Below are 19,039 nucleotides of genomic sequence, written 5' to 3' on the forward strand. Positions count from 1 at the left end.
TTTTGTGCGGCTTGGGCGACTACCGAATCTGGCTTGGGATGGGCATTAAGGCAGGTAGGTGCGGTTGTTGGTGCCTTATACTTCTTATCCAGTCTAGGTACCACTATTGAAACCGATGCAGGTGTTTGCATTAGTTGCTGACCTTGTTCCCAAATGTGATCTATTATGGGAATTGATCTAGCCATCTTCTTGATAGGATCCTTAAAATCGTAGAGGAAACAGTCCGTTTCATGCGATTCCATAGTCATGTGGAACCGAGTGGCTGCTCTCTCTATCAGATTATGGAATCCGCCAATATCCACTGGCGGAGAGTCGGAAGTATTGGGTTCAGGCGTGGCTGGAGAATGAGCGATATAATCCTCATTGTCTCTGTGAGTGGACAGGTCGTCTCGAACCTCCCCTTCTTCTGGTTCATCGCCCTCTTCCTCAGAAGTTTGAATGTGATGAATCGTTTCCCTCTCTTGAGGAATATCCAAAGGTGTTGGTCTTGTCTTTGGAGATGGTTGTGGTCCGGATGATGCTGGAGATTTCTCTTTAGAAGGGGCCGCTGGCGATTCAGGGAATCATTTTTTATAGTCCTCTATCAAGAATTGTAGATCGGTGACTATAGCAGCTGGAAGGCAGATCATAGGTGTGACATGAGTCTGGACTTGTGAATGAACAGTCTCTTCCGTAAAAATGACCTCATCTCCATCGTCATCTGTGCTCTGGCATTTAACAATGAGATCCTATGGACTAGTAGCGTGATCGAACTGGTCATCTTCTGATTCATCATCTTGTAGCAGACAAGATGGGGGTAATTTTTGTACCCTACTTGGAGATGTTAAATCTGGCGTAAAAGGGTTTTTAGCAATCTTTATTGGCAGTATCAGATCTGATTTTTTCCATGGCGTCGACGGGGCGGACGTCGATCGTTTTTCAATCGTCGACGATGAGGTAGTCGACGGTGCCCTAGTCGACGGCGCGGTCGTCGGCGGTGTTGTCGTCGACTGTTCTTTCGGCGTCGACTGTTCTTTCGGCGTACTCATCGACTGTGACTGACGCCGACGATGCTTTTTCCGTCGTCGATGTTCTAGTCGATGGTGCGCCAGATGTCGATGGCGTCTTAGTCGACGGAACCTTGATCAACGTCGATTGCTTTTTAATAAGTACAATCGATGACAGTGGCTTACCCGCCGGCGACGAGTGGTCGTCGATGAAGAGGCTGACGAAGCCATTGTCGTCGAAACCGCCGTCGATGTGGAGACGTAGGTGGTTTTTCTTGAGGAAAACGTCGACGAACTCGTCGTCGATGACTGCGATGGCTTTCTGAAGGTGGGAACATCCTTCACAGACGTGACAGATTTTACCTCAGAAGACTTTGTGGCAGTCTTTTTATGAGGAACGTCCGTAGGGCTAGGGGAAGCAGCCCTTGGCCTCTTCAAGGACAGTTTTGATGAAACTGAAGCCATTTCACTGCCCTCTGAGGACAGGACATCATCATCATCATCTCTGGTTTTAAGTCTGTTTAACCAGAGGAGCAGTCTCCCTTCTCTGTCTTTAAGAGTCTTGGTAGAGAAAGTTCTACAAATTCTACATTCTTTAGGAGAATGGTCAGGGTAAAGACAGTAGAGTCAAGAGTCATCGACGTGCAGTCTCTTCTTATCACAAGATGAACAGGCTCTGAACAGACCTTTCTTCTGCTGATCAGTCATTGTTGGTTGTGGAAGAAAAATATCCAAGTTTTATGATGAAAAGAGATAAATCCAAGAAACCTGAGGAGAACTCAGGTGGAGATTCCCTAGCACAACGTGCAGTAGAAAATCTGAGGGACTGAGGCTCCTGGCAGGAAGGTTCTAGAGGGAGGTGGTAGCTAATTGGCTAACTTCAGGAGTTTGGTCCTTTTTACAAAAGGACATAGATAGGCTACTAAGGCAAGGCCCTTAGGCCTACTTTTCTCTATGTATGTCTATAGGACATTACTTTTCTATGTACCGGGGACTCCCATCTCGACGACAGTGAATGATTCAGGCCTGTGAATCTATGAAAGACACCCATAATACTGGATAAATATAGTAATACGTAGAGTTTAGTGGGACAGTCAGCCTCTGGGCCCCTGTGCCACTGCACCAATGGAATAACTTCCATCTGCATCTGCTACTGAACAAAATAGTTTTTCTTTCTTTTAATAAATAAGTAAATAAAGAAATAAACAATTGCTGCGCATCTCGTTCTTCTGCCTACAGAACAAGCAGATGAAAGCAGCTGAGGTCAGGAATGGGGACCCTTAAGCCACTAAGGCATCTTCAATGTTTATTCATTGGCCGGGGGTCTTGTACTGTAAATGCATTTATAGCGCTTACTGCCTTAGACGAGGCTTTGAAGCATTTGGTACACATACATTTCTCCCCAATGCTATACTTTTCAGGGCCACAGCTGATGCAGGTGATGAAGGCTGATAGCATAAGACAGACCGCTAAACGTTTCAGGTCCCCTGTATGTACACCTAGGCTGCCACAATCACAATGTGCAAGAAAGCAAAAGAAACACAAATGGACAGAATGCAGAACAAATAAAACATTAACTTCCAGTCAAGAGATTTGGTTATTTCATCACTTTTGCTCACCATGTCACCTCAGTTGAGACCCAGCCATATGCAAGTCAGTCTTGACCCTGCTCCTCATTGGAGCAGTCCAGGCCAAACTGCCAAGCCATGGCCTCCCTTGACCAGAAACAAGCTTTCTCGGACTGGATTCGGGCTATCTCCGAAGCTCAGCCAGGCTAGCTTGAATCTAGTGGCACAGTGAGCCCATGCCCCATGTCTTGGCATACCAGGGGCACTTAGGGCACAAAAGTAAAAGACACAAATGATGGACGGAATGAAGAACAAATCAAACATTTACCCCCAGTCAAGTGATCTGGGTTAAATGAATCATTCTTTTGCTCACCATGCCACCCGAGTTTAGACCCACCCATATGCAAACCAGTCTTGACCTTACTCCTCGTGGGAACTGCCAAGCCAAGTTCTCCCTGGACCAGAAACAAACATCTTGTAAGCAGTTTCTGGGTATCTCCCCTCATCAGCAGGCTAGCTTGAATCCAGTGCCACAGTGTGCATCGGACTCTGCCCTTAAGGAATGACATTGTGCATGCAGGGATACAGCCCTGAACTTGCACACATGTGCATCTTCAGAGGATAGTTTAATTGACAACAAGCATTCTGAATAAAGCAGATTAAGCCCCGCCAGGACTATCAGCAAAATGGGCACTGTGTGTGACTTATACAGCGGCTATTACTGCACTTGGTTAGCGATCTGAGTGCCATCCGTGACTATATAGACATTAATGTGCCTACACACAGGACAAGAAGACACACAAAGGTGAGGGCAGAAAGAATTGTTCTATTAAGAGCAGAGTCAGGACAGAGGATCAAATAGACAGGAAACGGACAGCAGGGCTAAAAAAAATGTTAAGTATTTAAGGGGCAGGGATGAGCCTCCCTTGGTTTCCCTGCCTCTTACCACACATGCAGAGCAGAGTTTGCACGCTAACCTTGCAGCAACTCTGTGGCTCTCATGGACCAGCATGCATTATTATGCGGAAAAGCAGGACAAACTGCCATGTCTTCACCAATCCAAGTGCTACAGCGGATAGCAGCACAGTTAAACCCAGGCTTTCTTTCACCAATGAAAAAATGAAATGCTTTTCCTAGGAGTGGGATCCGGTATCCCCAGGCATAGGGTTCAGTCTCCCCATCATAGGAATTGTTAAAGCTACCCTCATTGGCTGTAAGCACTGTAGAGCCTCAGCTCGATCGCTTCAAGTTCTGAGCCTCATTTAATGTCTAGTTGGCGGTCAGACGAGCAAGCCATTAGAACTGCTTGTACCACCATCTTCCATCCAGGGAAAGAGAGTGTGAGTGTGAGTGAGTGTGTGTGCGTGCGTGTGTGTCTCTCTCTCCTCTGTGGGAAGTGTTCTACTCGGTGCTGTCGCCTGATTGGCTGGAGTTTGGTTCTTATGTGATGATGTGTTTAAGTTACTGTACTGAATGTTTTCTAGCCCTTCTGGGCTATGTATAACCTGTACTGCGTTTTCTATTGTACCACGGGACTCCCACCTCAATGACTGGGAACAATTCAAGCATGTGAATCTATGAAAGATCAAATACTTAAGAAGAATTTACTGTTGAAAATGACAAAGTATGGAGTGGATTGAAGTGCTGTCAGAGTGCCAAAAGGACAGTAAAATAGCACCTATGCTCTACCTGATATTAAAGTCGAGGACACCAAACTCGGTCAAAAAAAAAGTAGGAAATTTGACAGTAAATTGAGTTTACTGCAGTCCATATACACCTGCCCAAGGAACAACTCACCTACTCAGTGTAAAAATGATCCCACTGACCGGCTTGTGCAATGAAAAATAACTGTAAAGGAGTCCCACAACCAACACACGAAAATCGCAATGCTGTGCTTTTCTAATTGTTTATTTTTTTATTATTCTATGGCTAGTGCTCAGAGAAAAGTGCACTATCAGACAAATCACATAATGTTGCATTTCTTAGTCGTTCATATAAAAAAATGTTTCAGTGCATAGAGGCTGTGGTACGTAGACGGTATTTCACAAAGAAGGAAATATGTTTAAATTGGCCTTTCATTTCCTAATTCCAACAAATACATTAGTAGGAAGTAAACGTCTTAAGAACCCAAAACCCTTAAAGCACTATGTCAGCACTTCTCTGTAATATTTTTTTTAGTTCTTCGGATTAAGGAGAGTAGATGCTGAGTTGGTCAGATTACAGAAGAAGTCTCAGAGTGCAATTATCTCAGTGATCCAGACACCTGTTGAAATGTGTTCTGCCGGGAACTCCAGCTCTAGACAATCGACAATTTGTTGTAGTTCAAGTGAAGTCTTTATGAAACAGCAGTTCAAAAAATATCCGCAATGCCAATGAATTTATGGCGGTCAAAGTGGCACCCTTAATCTTTAAAACACAGCTGAAACTTTGTGCCAGTCTGCTTCGCTAAAGTAGTCTTGGACATGACACTAGCCCCTTTATTACAGCACAAGGATCATGTGACTTTGTGATAGCAGCTTGATCCATGGAAGAATGTTCAGCAAGTTAGAAAGGCTATCCTTGGCTATGGCAAATTTCCACTTATTAAGGGAACATACAGCAGTGGAAGAGATTCAGAGTTCGAGGCACAAGTGACGGCTGCATTTTCAAGCCTCCGCTGAGGGTCGCCTCTTGAGACGGAACAAATCAGGGCAATTTCCAGAAAACAAACTACAAAAGAAACAAAGAATAATTTTAATACAATATGATATTGGCAGTATTATAGATAAAATTGCATCTAAACGTAGAGGGTAATTTGGTTGATTTTAGAATACATCCAGTTAAAATATGGACAGATGAAATACTACCTCCTCCTTCTCCATGCCCTCCACAGTTCGCGCAAAACGGCATCCAGCAGTCCTCCACTTGAAATTATTACCCTGAAAACGACCTATCCCGCAGGGCAATTGAAGGAAAACAGAAAGGGTTAGCATGAGAGTGTGGCCACATCAAAACTGAGTCTGTGGAGTAAAACGGATGCCAAACATCATAGCCAGCTGCAGCCTCACCTTCCCATGACCATTCAGGAAATAGCAAGGAGATTACAACTAATAGGAACCTATGAGATAGTGTGCAGCAAATATCTGCTGCTTCACTCTCAGATCTAAGAGAATGCAAGGACTATAGAGCAGGCTTTATCCAGGTTACAGCATTACCTAAGCTGGTGCCCAAAAACCCTCAAGGATTGTCCTAAAGAGAATGTAAACCGGAACCTTGTCTAAGGAGTTATGGGCAAACCATGCATCATCCTAGTTAACCAAGGGAGTTTTTAACCCCTTGCATGCTGATGACGAACCCCAGCCGTCATGCACTACGGTGCTCGTGTGCTGATGACGGCTGGGGTTCGTCACGGCCCGCCCTGTTCGTGTGTTTACAGCACAGCAGGGGAATCGCGGCCGCATGGAAGGGGTTAAGTTATAGAAAGCAATACTTTTGGGCGTTAGCTCATCCTGAGAGGGCAAACTTTTTGTGAGAATGCTTTGTAGTCTGGAGAGCGATAATAGAAGAAAATGGGGGCAATGTGCAACCTTTATGCGTGCTGCTGCTAAACAACTAGTAGATTTAAGTGATAGACCAGATAGCCTTGGCGCTTGCTCTATTCCAACATCTATAGATAACCTGCGAGAAGTTTAGGGACCACTTGAGACATCATGCTCATTGCAGCAGATCTAAAGAACAGATTACCAACTCATTGTATAAACTCTGCCTGCATCTTGTTTGTGGCCAAGTCTAAAGAAACCACCCAGTGTGGAGAGTGGCTTAGAAGACAAGAACAATAGTTACTTACCTGTAAACAGGTGGTTCTCCAGTATTGGTGTCTTTCATAGATTCACATGCCTGAATCATTCCCCGTCGTCGGAGTAGGAGTCTCACGGTATATAAAAAAGCAATAAAATGCCATAAAATATATAGCAAATATCAGAAATACCAAACCAGGAAGTAAGTAGCCCCAGCTACAGCAGAAAAAACTTCCATACTCGTGACCATCCTAGTCATTATGTGTTAGTCCAAATTGCAGCCAATCAGGCAACAGCACCCACCAGAATGTTCTCCCCAGAGGCTCAGGCTCTCAGATTTTCTCGCACAGGAGTGAAACCCCATGCTATCCGAGTGAGTCTCTGGGGGAAGGCAGGCGGGTTGCATGTGAATCTATGAAAGACACCAATACTGGAGAACCACCTGTTTACAGGTAAGTAACTAATGTTCTTCTCCAGTATTAGGGGTGTCTTTCATAGATTCACATGCCTGAATCAGAATAGTAAGCAGTACTCACAGTATAACGCTCGTAGACGTCAGAGTATCATATACATATATATATAAAAATATATACAGTAGACATGCATAACAATAATCATCAAGGTGTGATCAAACGTCTAAAGAGCATAAATGAGGAGGTGGAAACAGAGGCTCACCTTATTTGAAAAGATTGCGAAGCACTGCTCTTCCAACCGAAGCATCTGCGTCATCTGCTGAATCTAGACAGTAGTGTCTAGTAAAGGTGTGCCTGCTAGACCACGTAGCAGCTCTGCAGATCTGTCGAAGTGGCACACCCGCAAAAAGGGCAGTGGAAGAGCTAACCGCCCTTGTAGAATGTGCTCTTGGCAAGGACTGTAAGGGCCTACCGGCCTGTTGATGACAAAGTCCAATTGTAGAGGAAACCCATCTAGCAATGGTCTGTTTTGAAACTGCACAACCCCGGCGTTGTCGCCCGTAAGCCACAAACACTTGGTCTGTTTTGCGGATGGCAGAAGTTCTGGAGAGATAAAATTTAAGACATCTTCTAATGTCTAAAGAATGCAGTGCTCTTTCAGCCGTAGACTGTGGGTCTGGAAAGAATGTTTTAAGGATAACTGGCTCATTCAGATGAAAGTCCAGAGGCACTTTAGGCATGTACGTTGGATTAGTACGCAATACCACTGAGTCTGTGGTGAAGTGAATGAAAGGTGCTTTAGATGTAAACGCCTGAATATCGCTGACCCTCCTAGCAGATGTTAAAGCTAGTAGCAACGATACTTTCCATGTCAGAAATTTCAGGTCCACCTTATGGATTGGTTCAAAAGGGTGACGCATGAGCTGAGACAGTACGATATTCAGATGCCATGCCGGAGGAGGTTTCCAAACTGGCGGAAACATGCGAAATAATCCCTTGAAAAATTGTTGTATGATCCTTACAGAGAATAGAGAGTTTGATCCATCTTGGCGAAATCTAGAGATGGCTGCTAGGAAGACTTTTAGAGTAGAGTGCGCCAAACCCAATCTGGCCAGATGCAGAAAGAAAGGAAGGATTTGCTCCGGTGTTGCTTTAATGGGATGTAAGCCATTAGCTTGGCACCACGTACAGAAACGTTTCCACTTGAGTTTGTAGGTTTTGATCGTGGATGGAGCCCTGGCTTTTGCCAGCACCTCCTGACAATCTTGTGGAATGTTTAGGTGTGCAAATTCCATGTGCTGAGGAGCCAAGCTGACAATTTCAGCGAGTTCGGGTCCGGATGGTATACCCTGCCTTGCTGGGTGGATAGAAGGTGCGGAATGCGTGGCAGTGGAATAGGGTTGCATTCCGAGAGAAGGAGCAGTTCGGTGAACCAGTATTGTCTGGGCCATCGGGGAGCAATCAGGATTAACCGGCATGGCTGCTTCTTCATTTTCCTGATGACTTTCGGGATCAGAGGTATCGGTGGAAAGGCGTACGCGAATATTTGATTCCAGTTCAGCGAAAGGGCATCTCCACACGAGTCCTTGTGGGGAACCCAGCTTGCAAAGTATGGGCATTTCCGGTTCTGGAATGTTGCAAACAAGTCCAAGTCGGGATGCCCCCACATCTGAAAGATGCGATGTAGAGATGGTAGATGTAGTTCCCACACGTGAGTGCAGCCCCCGGACCTGCTGAGAGAGTCCGCCAATACATTCGCCACTCCCGGGACGTGGACCGCTGACAGATGGATATTGTGAGTCAAGGCCCAACTCCATATCTCTTGTGCTTGTTGCGACAATCGGGCTGATCTTGTGCCGCCCTGCTTGTTCAGATAATGCATGCAGGTGGTGTTGTCTGTCCGTATCAAGACTGTGGCACCTTGTAGAGTCGCTTGAAAGGACTTCAGGGCTAAAAATATGGCGTATAACTCTAGCCGGTTTATGTGCCATCTCATTTGGATCTGGTTCCACTTTCCGCTGACCGTCATGCCTTGGAGGTGAGCACCCCAGCCTGTCATTGATGCATCGGTCGTCACCGTGAACCTGGGAGCTTCCGCTAGAAAGGAGCATCCCACTTGTAAGTTGGATCGGTGGGTCCACCATGTTATCGCTCGTCGCATCCGCGGTGTAATCTGGATGATGTCCTCGAAAGATCCTGATACTTGGATCCATTGGCGACTGAGCTCCTCTTGTAAGGGCCTCATCCGAAGACGACAGTTGGGGGTGAGCAGAATGCAGGAAGAAAGCATCCCGAGGAAGGACTTGAACATGCGTACTGAAACGCACTTTTTTAGTGACAATGCCGCCGCAAGTCGTTGAATCTTGTCCTGTCTTTCCTCTGAGATGAATACTTGGGCGAGCTTGGTGTCCAGTGTCGCTCCCAAGAAATCCTTTCTTGCTGTTGGCGTGAGATGAGACTTTTCGAAGTTTATTGAAAAACCTAGGTTCTGCATCAACGACAGAGTTCCTTGAACGTGATCTTGTGCCATGTCGAAAGAACTGGCCTTGATAAGGCAATCGTCCAGGTATGGATATATTTGTATCGATTGCAACCGAAGATGGGCCGCTACTGGGGCCAGCATCTTCGTAAACACTCTGGGGGCTGAACGCAGTCCAAATGGAAGGACCTTGAACTGGAAGTCCCTGCCAGCCACTCTGAACCTGAGAAACTTCCGATGCCGTGGGAAAATCGGTATGTGGAAGTATGCATCCTGAAGGTCGAGTGTTGCCAAAAACTCTCCCGCCGAAAGAAATTGGAGGATTTCTTGAAGTGTTAACATCCTGAATGTAAGTTTCTTCAGGAACTTGTTCAAGGCTCGCAGGTCGAGGATGGGGCGACATTCTCCTGACTTCTTGCGAACAAGGAAAAACATTGAGTAGAAGCCTCTTCCTTTCTGATGGTGAGGCACTCTTTCGATTGCTCCCTTCCGGATCATGGTGTTGATCTGGATGAATAGCTCCTTGAGGTGCGCTGGATTGGGTCCTTTTGGGGGGCAATTTGGGGGAGTTTTCACGAATTCCAGAATGTGACCTCTGGCTACTACATCCAGGACCCATTTGTCTGTAGTAATTTTGGACCAATTTAAGTAGTTTTGGGATATTTGTCCTCCAATTTGGTTCGGGTTGGCACAAAGTGGTGGCAGGATGCGTACCTCATTTCTTATTGTCTCTTCATCGATAATTAGATTTTCCTCAAGGTTGAGAGAAATTCCCTCTCTTTTGCCCATAGGTTTGCTGTCGGTAAGGCTGAAATCTTTGGTTTCCCTGGGTGGAAGAATAAGAGCATTGTTGGTTGTAACCTCCTCTAGTATTGAAATTCCCTCTTCCTTTTGCTCCACGAAAGGAAGATTTCCGGTATTGCAGAGTACCCAGCGAACGTGCTGTTTCAGTGTCCTTCTTTATGGCCTCCAGAGCCTCATCAACATGTTTTCCGAATAAGGACTCCCCATCAAATGCCATGTCAATAATCCTGTTTTGAACCTCCTGCCTGAAGGAGGTTGCTCTCAACCATCCTTGCCTCCTGAGAACAGCTGCACCCGCTAGCTGTCGAAAGCCAGTGGCAGCAACGTCCACCGCCGCGCCAATCATTTCCGAGGAGAGACACTCTCCTTCTTGAAGGATTTTCTTTGCCTCAGTGCGATCAGGCTCGGAAAGCTTGTCCATGTACGGTGAGATGTCCGACCACATCTGTCTATCGTATCTCCCTAAGATGGCTAGGGAGTTTGCGGCTCTGATGGTCGTAGCTGCAATGGTAGAAACCTTCTTTCCGATGGAATCTAGACGCCTCCCATCCTTGTCTGGAGGAACAGAGACATGAGACGTAGGATTGGAAGATCTCTTCTGCGCTGCCTGTGCCACTACAGAGTCGGCTTTAGCTTGTCCGACAAGGCATGCTGGAGAAGATGTAGGCGCCCTATACTTCTTATCTACTCTTGGGAGCACTGCTGGTAAGGAATTTGGCTTGGCCATGATCTTTAGTCCCTCCTTCCAGATGAAATCTATAATTGGAATGGTCCAACTCTGCTTTTGTGGTGTAGATTTGAAATCATACAAGAAGCATTCCTCTTGTTTTGATTCCATGGTGATCATAAACCTCCTAGTTGCTCTATCCATGATCTTGTGGAATGAGGCAACGTCCACAGGTGGTGACTCAGATGTAGTAGGCTCTGCCGGAGAGGGTGTGTTTGCATTATAATCCTCATACTCCGACGATTCAGACACGTCATCCAGCTCTCCTTCTTCCTGTTCGTCATGCTCCGAGAACTCCTCTTCTCTGGGTTGAGGAGATGAAACTGCCGACGCAGCTAACGTTGGGCGACTTTCCTCCAACGTCGCAGTAGTCACTGGTTGTGTCCGCGTAGAAAGGGGAGTCCTTCCCTGCGGCAATGGTGTAGACATTACAGATTCACCAGACTCTGAAGGTGGAAAACGTCTGTAATAGTCACTGAGCATGTACTGCAGATTGCGAAATAGATCTTCAGGCAACTGCATATCCGGAGTAGGTCTGTCAGCACGTGGATCAGGCTGAATGTCCTCCATGTCTTCCTCAACCTCTTCCTGAACTTTAATATGGAGGTCAGATGGACTTCTAGCTGCCCCAAAATTTTCGTCCTCATAGGATCATTCCTCATCGGAATCCAAAAGTTTGTCTGGCACTACAAGCGTAGAAGAGATAGATTCCGCAGTAGCTCTCTTCTTTAACAATGTAGCCGTAGTTGCAGGCGATGGTAATGGAATCCCTGCTGTCTGCGCTGACCAAACCTGCAAAGTAGTGCAGCTTGATAGAGGCGGCGTCGACGGGACGTCCGCATACTGTAGACAGGTATCGTCGTCGACGGGGTCGTCGACTGGGTCGTCGACGGTAACTTCGTCGACGTGGGCTTCGTCGTCGACGAGGATCTCTTAGTCGACGAGGTCGTCGACGATGGCTTAGTCGTCGAGGTCGTCGACGGTGGCTTCGCCGTCGCGGTCGTCGACGGTGGCGTCGTCGACGGGGACATCGTCGAGGTCGTCGACGGTGGCTTCGTCGACGTGGACTTCTTCGTCGACGAGGATTTTGCCGTAGACGGGAGGGCCGTCGACTTAGAGGGCTTCGTCGACTGTACCAATTTCATCGTCGACGGGGACCCAACCTTCGACAATATAGATGAAGAGGAGAAACTCGTCGACGGTACCTTGGCCGTCGTCGACGGGACAACTGTCGACAACGAGATAGGCCTGATCTGGACATGGACCAGTGTAGGCGAAGAAGCCGAAGACATGACAAGGGAAGGCTTAGGTGAGGAGAAAGTCATAGTGCAGGTGGTAGATGTGGCCACATGAGAGGAAACACAGTCCTTCTTTGACGTTGAAATTGTCAATGGTGGCAACTGAGGAGGCGCAGATTTTGAAGATATCTTGGGAACTGTCTTAGTCCCAGACTTCTTAGAGGGCGTAATATCCCCTTTGGCAATTGGGATAACTTTACTGGAAGTACTAGGCCCAGGAGCATCCTGAGAGGGTTTAGACTTCTTAACCACCTTCGCCCTTAGAGAAGAAACTTCAGTTTCAGCCTTCCTCTTGGTTGAAAGAAATGAAGAGCCAGAGGCACAGCTTCCTACCTCAGAGACAGGGTCATCCTTGTTCTTGAGTCTATTGAGCCACAATAGAAGTCGTCCTTCTCTATCCTTGATGGTCTTGGAGGGGAAGGTCCGGCAGATCTTGCACTCCTTCACCTCATGGTAAGGATAAAGACAATACAAACATTTCTTGTGGGGGTCCTCCTTGAAAAGTCTTGGCTTCCCACAAGAATCACAGGTCCTGAACAGGGATTTAGATGAAGACATTTGTGAAATTTGAAGAAATTACTGATGTAGAAGAAAAAACTGAGCAGAGCTCAGGGAGACTCCCTTCACACAACGTGCGGTAGAAAATCTGAGAGCCTGAGCCTCTGGGGAGAACATTCTGGTGGGTGCTGTCGCCTGATTGGCTGCAATTTGGACTAACACATAATGACTAGGATGGTCACGAGTATGGACGTTTTTTCTGCTGTAGCTGGGGCTACTTACTTCCTGGTTTGGTATTTCTGATATTTGCTATATATTTTATGGCATTTTATTGCTTTTTTATATACCGTGAGACTCCTACTCCGACGACGGGGAATGATTCAGGCATGTGAATCTATGAAAGACACCCCTAATACTGGAGAATGTTACTTCCTTGCATTCCTGGCTCAGCATCATAGGTATTTTCACTGAAGTTAAATGTAAAATAGTCCCACATGTGTACGGGAATAGAGGAGCATATATATATATATATATATATATATATATATATATATATATATATATATATAAATAAATATATATGTATATATATATATATATATATATATATAAAACACTATTACAGCAAAACAGAAAATGTATAGTTCAGCTGTTGATCTCCCAACTCAAGGACGTATGTGCGACATCAAAGAGTTTAAATACCTATATTCCAAGAGGAGTGCTTGGTCTTGAAGACCCACGTTCAGAAAATAACTCTAAAAGGATTGTCTTTGCTTATGGGTAAATCACAACTGCGATCAGAGACCTTTGTTGAGAACCCCATAAAGGCTATGTTGTCGGAGATTCATGAATATATATATATATATATATATATATATATATATATATATATATATATATATATATATCACAAACTGGTTTCTCCTTCCACCTCCACCAAAGCCTCGGCGGCGAAGAAAGAGACACGAACCGCTTCTGTTCTCAGGCAAGATGTTTTATTTCAACCTAGCAGCAGTCAACAGATGACGCGTTTCGGGCTCAGGCGCCCTTGTTCACATAAAGGCTGTATGAGGTTAAAGCCGTTTTTAAATAATATGCCCTTCCCACCAAGGTCACGTGTTCAGGAAAGTAAACGATGGACATAGCAAATAGACTACATGATTTGTACTAAATCAATGTAATTTAGCTAACCCAACAAGCCATAAATTATTTTTGCACGACCTTAATACTGTTTCCAAATACATCGTTATATACATGGGAAATTTCTCTTACTGTATTATAGCGTCATGAAAGCTTTTTATGAAATTACAATTTAATTAATTTCAAAGCGCAAATTTCATTTTCGGCATTTTGTCCAATATTCCTGGATAAATCCACATACACTTAGAAAAGTGCAAAAATTCATAATAGCTGCATGAATGCAAATAGCTATAAACTGATTTGTGACTTCAGTTAAAAAAGGGGGATATACAAAAGGATAAGTGCATGGTAAAACTGCTTCCCAAATTTTCCTACAAAAATATATATACCCTGTGCAAATGATGTGTTACGTGCAGAACATGTTAAAAATGGTGGAAAGATAAAGATGCATCTTTCAACCTGACCTCAACTGAGATAAGACATAATGCAATGTCTCTACCATAGTGTAAAAAAGTGAGGTGAACACTAAACAATCGTCATAATTCGTATGTCTAAGGACCTTCAGCGTCTCTGTATTGACCACGAATTAGACAATCCAAACACAATCAAAAAATCGGATAATAATATCACGATTAAGCAAAAAACAAACTCAAATGTTGTACAGTGTGTATTATCTCATTTAGGGCAGCCATCAGAATACATAATTATAGGCATGTGTACATGTCTTCGGTGTTATTCAGACCATTTGGGCATTTGCTATCGAAGTTAAGGATGAATTTCGTCTCCAATCTCCTAAGCAATGCTTCTCTGTTCCCCCCTCTGCGTGGTTTGGGGACTGCTGATACCACATAGTATATATATATATATATAATCTTCCAATGCTGGAGGTAAATACCTCAGTGATTAACCATTCGGAGGCACGTCCATACATCTTTGACAGGCCCTTTTTAGGTCTCGACTATTCTATCCTGCAGGGATAGATAGGCGAGTATATAGCAGGCAGTTCAAAATCTCTACCAACTGCGGATCACGTACAGCTCATGTGGACACAATCACGCGCATTGTCAACAGCTGCCACAACCACGCGCATTTTTTTAAGAGCTTCCATTTGCTCCCAGACACTTCGTGCACGCGCGCCGCGCTCTCCCTCTGTTGCCACGGGCATTAAACTCACCAGCACACCCCCTCCATATGGTTACTCGAGTTCACGTCGGATTGCTTTCCCCGACAGGCTCTGTCCCACTGCCCTATTTGTCTGTGCCTCGCATCAGACTTCAAAGGCTGCCACTCCTCCGTCTTCCCTCACCCATCAGACTTCAAGCTATGGCCGTAATCAGGCTCCTCTGCTTGCCGTAACCCCTCCCTTTTCCCCCTCCCTACTGGTCAGCCTCGCTCTCCCAAGCGCCTCGCTTACGCACATACATACACCACTCACCTGCTCTCACCACCCCGGCGATCACTTTCGCTTTCACGTCCGTCCGTCTCCCTAGATATAACACTATTACAGCAAAACAGAAAATGTATAGTTCAGCTGTTGATCTCCCAACTCAAGGCCGTATGTGCGACAAAGAGTTTAAATACCTATATTCAAAGAGGACTGCTTGGTCTTGAAGACCCACATTAAGAAAATAACTCAAAGGATTGTCTTTGCTTACGGGTAAATCACAACTGCGATCAGAGACCTTTGTTGAGAACCCCTAAAAGGCTATGTTGTCGGAGATTCATGTTTCTACTTAGTCTCACAACTTGTCTCCACCAGCACTGACCGCAACTGCCCCAGGACGCTTCCTCTCATGTGGTGCCATTTCCACTTCTCGCTCTTTTGGTTGCACACCTCACACTGCCGCACGCCTCACACCGCCTCACACTGCCGCACGCTTCACACCTCACACTGCCGCACGCCTCACGCCTCACACCTCACACTGCCGCACGCTTCACACCTCACACTGCCGCACGCCTCACACCTCACACTGCCGCACGCCTCACACTGCCGCACGCCTCACGCCTCACACTGCCGCACGCCTCACACTGCCGCACGCCTCACGCCTCACACCTCACACTGCCGCACGCCTCACGCCTCACACTGCCGCACGCCTCACACCGCCGCACGCCTCACACCGCCGCACGCCTCACACCGCCGCACGCCTCACACCGCCGCACGCCTCACGCCTCACACTGCCGGATGTCACACACTGCCGGACGCCACACACTGCTGCACGCCACACACTGCTCTGCTGCACGCCTGTTAGAAATGGGATTTCTGGTTGGCTAAGGCTTGCGCCAAAGCCAGGCAGAAACCATCGCTCTAGTCAGGGCAAGGAAGTCACCCGCCAAGATAACCCCTGCTCACCCCCTTGGTAGCTTGGCACGAGCAGTCAGGCTTATCTCGGAGGCAATGTGTAAAGCGTTTGTGCGCGCACCCAGCAACACCCAAGGCCCACCACAAAGGAAACTCCACACAAGGTTATATATAAAAATAGCCTTTGTATTATACCAAACATATTAGATAATAAACACACACTTTACAATGTGCCACTGGCACGGGCAGAATTTACAGGGGATTATATACATAGGACAGGGCATAGTAAAGCGCACGTTCACCACTGTGGGTATCTTGGCGCTGAATAACAGATGTTTGTTACCCAACTCAATAGTACTTATTTTAATCGACCTAAGATGGATGAAAGGCTGAGTGGACCCACCGGGATTTAAACCTGTGACCATAAGGTCGAACACAGGCCCCTGCAGTAGACGCATTAGTCCATTGAGCCACCAGACCCGGATTCATATTATATATATACACGCACACATACATACATACATACACACACATATATATATATATAATATATATATACACACACACACACACACACATATATATATATATATATATATATATATACACACACACACATATATATATATATATATACACACACATATATATACACACACACATATATACACACACACATATATACACACACATATATACACACACACATATATACATACTCATTTCTACACTAAATGCTGCATTGTGGTTCATATTTTAATTAAAATACTATAGTTTTATATGGCAAAATGCAGTTAAAGCTGGTCTGTCAAACACTGAGGTGCCAATGAACTGTTCAACCCTGCTGTGTCTACCTCCAACATTATTATATGGAGATATAGATGTGTGTGTATGTAGGTGTATGGATATTTTATTTTTTGGGGTGTCCAGAGGTTTCTGCATGCAGATGGGACTATTACACATTTATGACCATGTTGAGAATAGTATGATGCAGAGTAACTACATTGCCTGGACCACTCAATGAATTGAAGGGTCATAAAGTAGTATTTTTCCCCCCCAAATCCTGTTAAACGATCACAACACCTTTTCTGAAGCAAGCAAAAGCAGGTGGCCAACCCACTTAAGTCAAACAAGTTCCGCTTTCCTCCGGAGGTCTTTGGCAATTTTGATTGTATGGGTAAAAGGCAGTTTACTGAACGTTACTTGCATCCAGCAGGAAAATGCTCATGGTATTGGCTTGTGCCAGTTCATCTCAGGCACTGGTCCGCCTCAAAGGTCATCCCATGTCGTCAGATTCCTTCATGCTGTACTTTTCAAGTCAGAAACGGCACACAGAAAAAAAACATTCACACTCAAAACAGAATTAATTTGGAAGGAAATTAGAAGAGATGAACAGCCAAGCTTGTTGAATCTAGAAGATCTTGGCTCTGACTCCAACGGAGTACGAAGCGTGCAGAAGGGCAATCCACCTACAGTGCACAATGGGATTACTAGGCACACACAACTGCTCTGTGTTAACAAGGATACTACAAGGAATGACATCCTTCCGATCATATTTCCATCCTCTTACAATTCACATGACAGAGGTCTGTTCTAACTCTAGAATTTAGCATCAGCCTATTTCAGGCACCGCTTTACACTCACTTTCGCACCTTTAAGTTGAAACGGATGAGTTACTTACCTTCGGTAATAATATATCTGGTAGAGACACAGTCTAGCAGCAGATTCCTTAGCTTAGAATATCCCCGGCGTCAGACTGGATCCGGAAAACGTTCTGCAGCAGCACCTCTGTGACGTCAGCAGAGCCAAATATGCCCCCCCCCCGGCGAGCTGCCGTCAGTTTTCGGTAGAAAAACATTTCCGCGCCACAACGCGGAGTCACCACCAAAAACTGAGAGTATGGGAACAGTGTGCGTAAAGAATGAAAAGGGAAAATGAATGGTGAAAACAGCACCAAAAAGGATAGTTCTAGGCATTGTGTACTGCAAATGAACGAAGGTAAGAGCAGAGTACCGCTCTGAGAAGCAACCCCGCAAAAGCAAAGGCTAACCCTCCCTGGAGGCAGACGACAATGTGAAAAACGAATAGTTTTCTTACCTGTCGGTGTAGTTTTGCAGCTTGAAGATCTTTCTGGATTCACTATGCTGTGCATTATTCCGCGGTCTTGTGATTGGGTCCGGATTCGTAGTCTTTTCTTTTTTTTTTTTTTTTGTAGCCCAGGTGGGCGTCGGCGTCACACCTCCTTGGGTGCATTTCCGGTGACGTCGGCATGCTTCCTGCGGAAGCTCCCATCTTCGGGTTCTTTTTTTCGTGTTTCTTTCGCTCCCGAAGTAATGGCAATGTTCTATTTAGGTGATATTTTACCGCTTTGTACTTTTAAAAGTCCTTTTTTTTTTTTTTTAACCACCTCTTCTCTCTCCAGCCTCATCTTTCTGGCAGAGGTGGTGGGTTCGCTAGTGAATCCAGAAAGATCTTCAAGCTGCAAAACTACACTGACAGGTAAGACAACTATTCGTTTTGCAGCGTGAATCTTTCTGGATTCACTATGCTGTGCATAGATTTTGTAGCGGTTTCTCATTTCTGTGGCGGCTGGGTGGAAGATGAGCGTTGGTTATTGAATATGTGCTGGAGCACCTTTTGTCCGACTTGTGCTTCCTTGTTCATCTGTATATCCACACAGTAGTGCTTCGTGAACGTGTGCATCGAAGCCCATGTTGCCGCCAGGCATATGTCTTGTATGGGTGTGTTAGCCAGGAAGGCTATTGTAGCACCCTTCTTCCTAGTGGTGTGGGCACGTGTCCCCTCTGCTAGCTCTTGTCCTGCACGTTTGTGGCAGCGTTGAATTGTTTGTGCGATCCATCGTGCAATAGTCTCTTTGGTTACTGCCTTGCCCATGAAACTGTTGGCGAATGACACAAAGAACTGTTTTGTTTTCCTGTGTCCCTACGTCCTCTCAATGTAGTGCATGACTGCCCTTCTGGCGTCCAGGGTGTGCAGAGCTCGCTCTGCGCTAGTGGTTGGTTTTTGGAAAAAACTCGGAATCTGTATAGA

At 45.7% G+C, this 19,039-nt stretch overlaps 1 protein-coding gene across 5 annotated transcripts in view; it reads right to left on the reverse strand.

Annotated features, from left to right (window-relative positions):
• Positions 1 to 4,449: 4,449 nt before the first annotated feature.
• The window catches only part of ZDHHC18 (zDHHC palmitoyltransferase 18), a 143,478-nt gene continuing 128,888 nt past the window's right edge, over positions 4,450 to 19,039 (reverse strand). The window contains exons 10-12 of one of the 5 annotated variants that reach the window (XM_078682634.1): positions 15,125 to 15,187; positions 5,401 to 5,483; positions 4,450 to 5,263 (exon numbers count right to left, since the gene is read on the reverse strand). The gene's annotated coding sequence lies outside the window, so the exon portion shown is untranslated. Of the gene's footprint in view, positions 5,484 to 15,124; positions 15,188 to 19,039 lie in introns of all 5 variants that reach the window. The other 4 variants (XM_078682632.1, XM_078682631.1, XM_078682633.1 and 1 more) reach the window with 4 other exon arrangements.

The sequence above is a fragment of the Lissotriton helveticus genome, chromosome 3_1 (assembly GCF_964261635.1).
Source record: "Lissotriton helveticus chromosome 3_1, aLisHel1.1, whole genome shotgun sequence".
Lineage (NCBI taxonomy): Eukaryota > Metazoa > Chordata > Amphibia > Caudata > Salamandridae > Lissotriton > Lissotriton helveticus.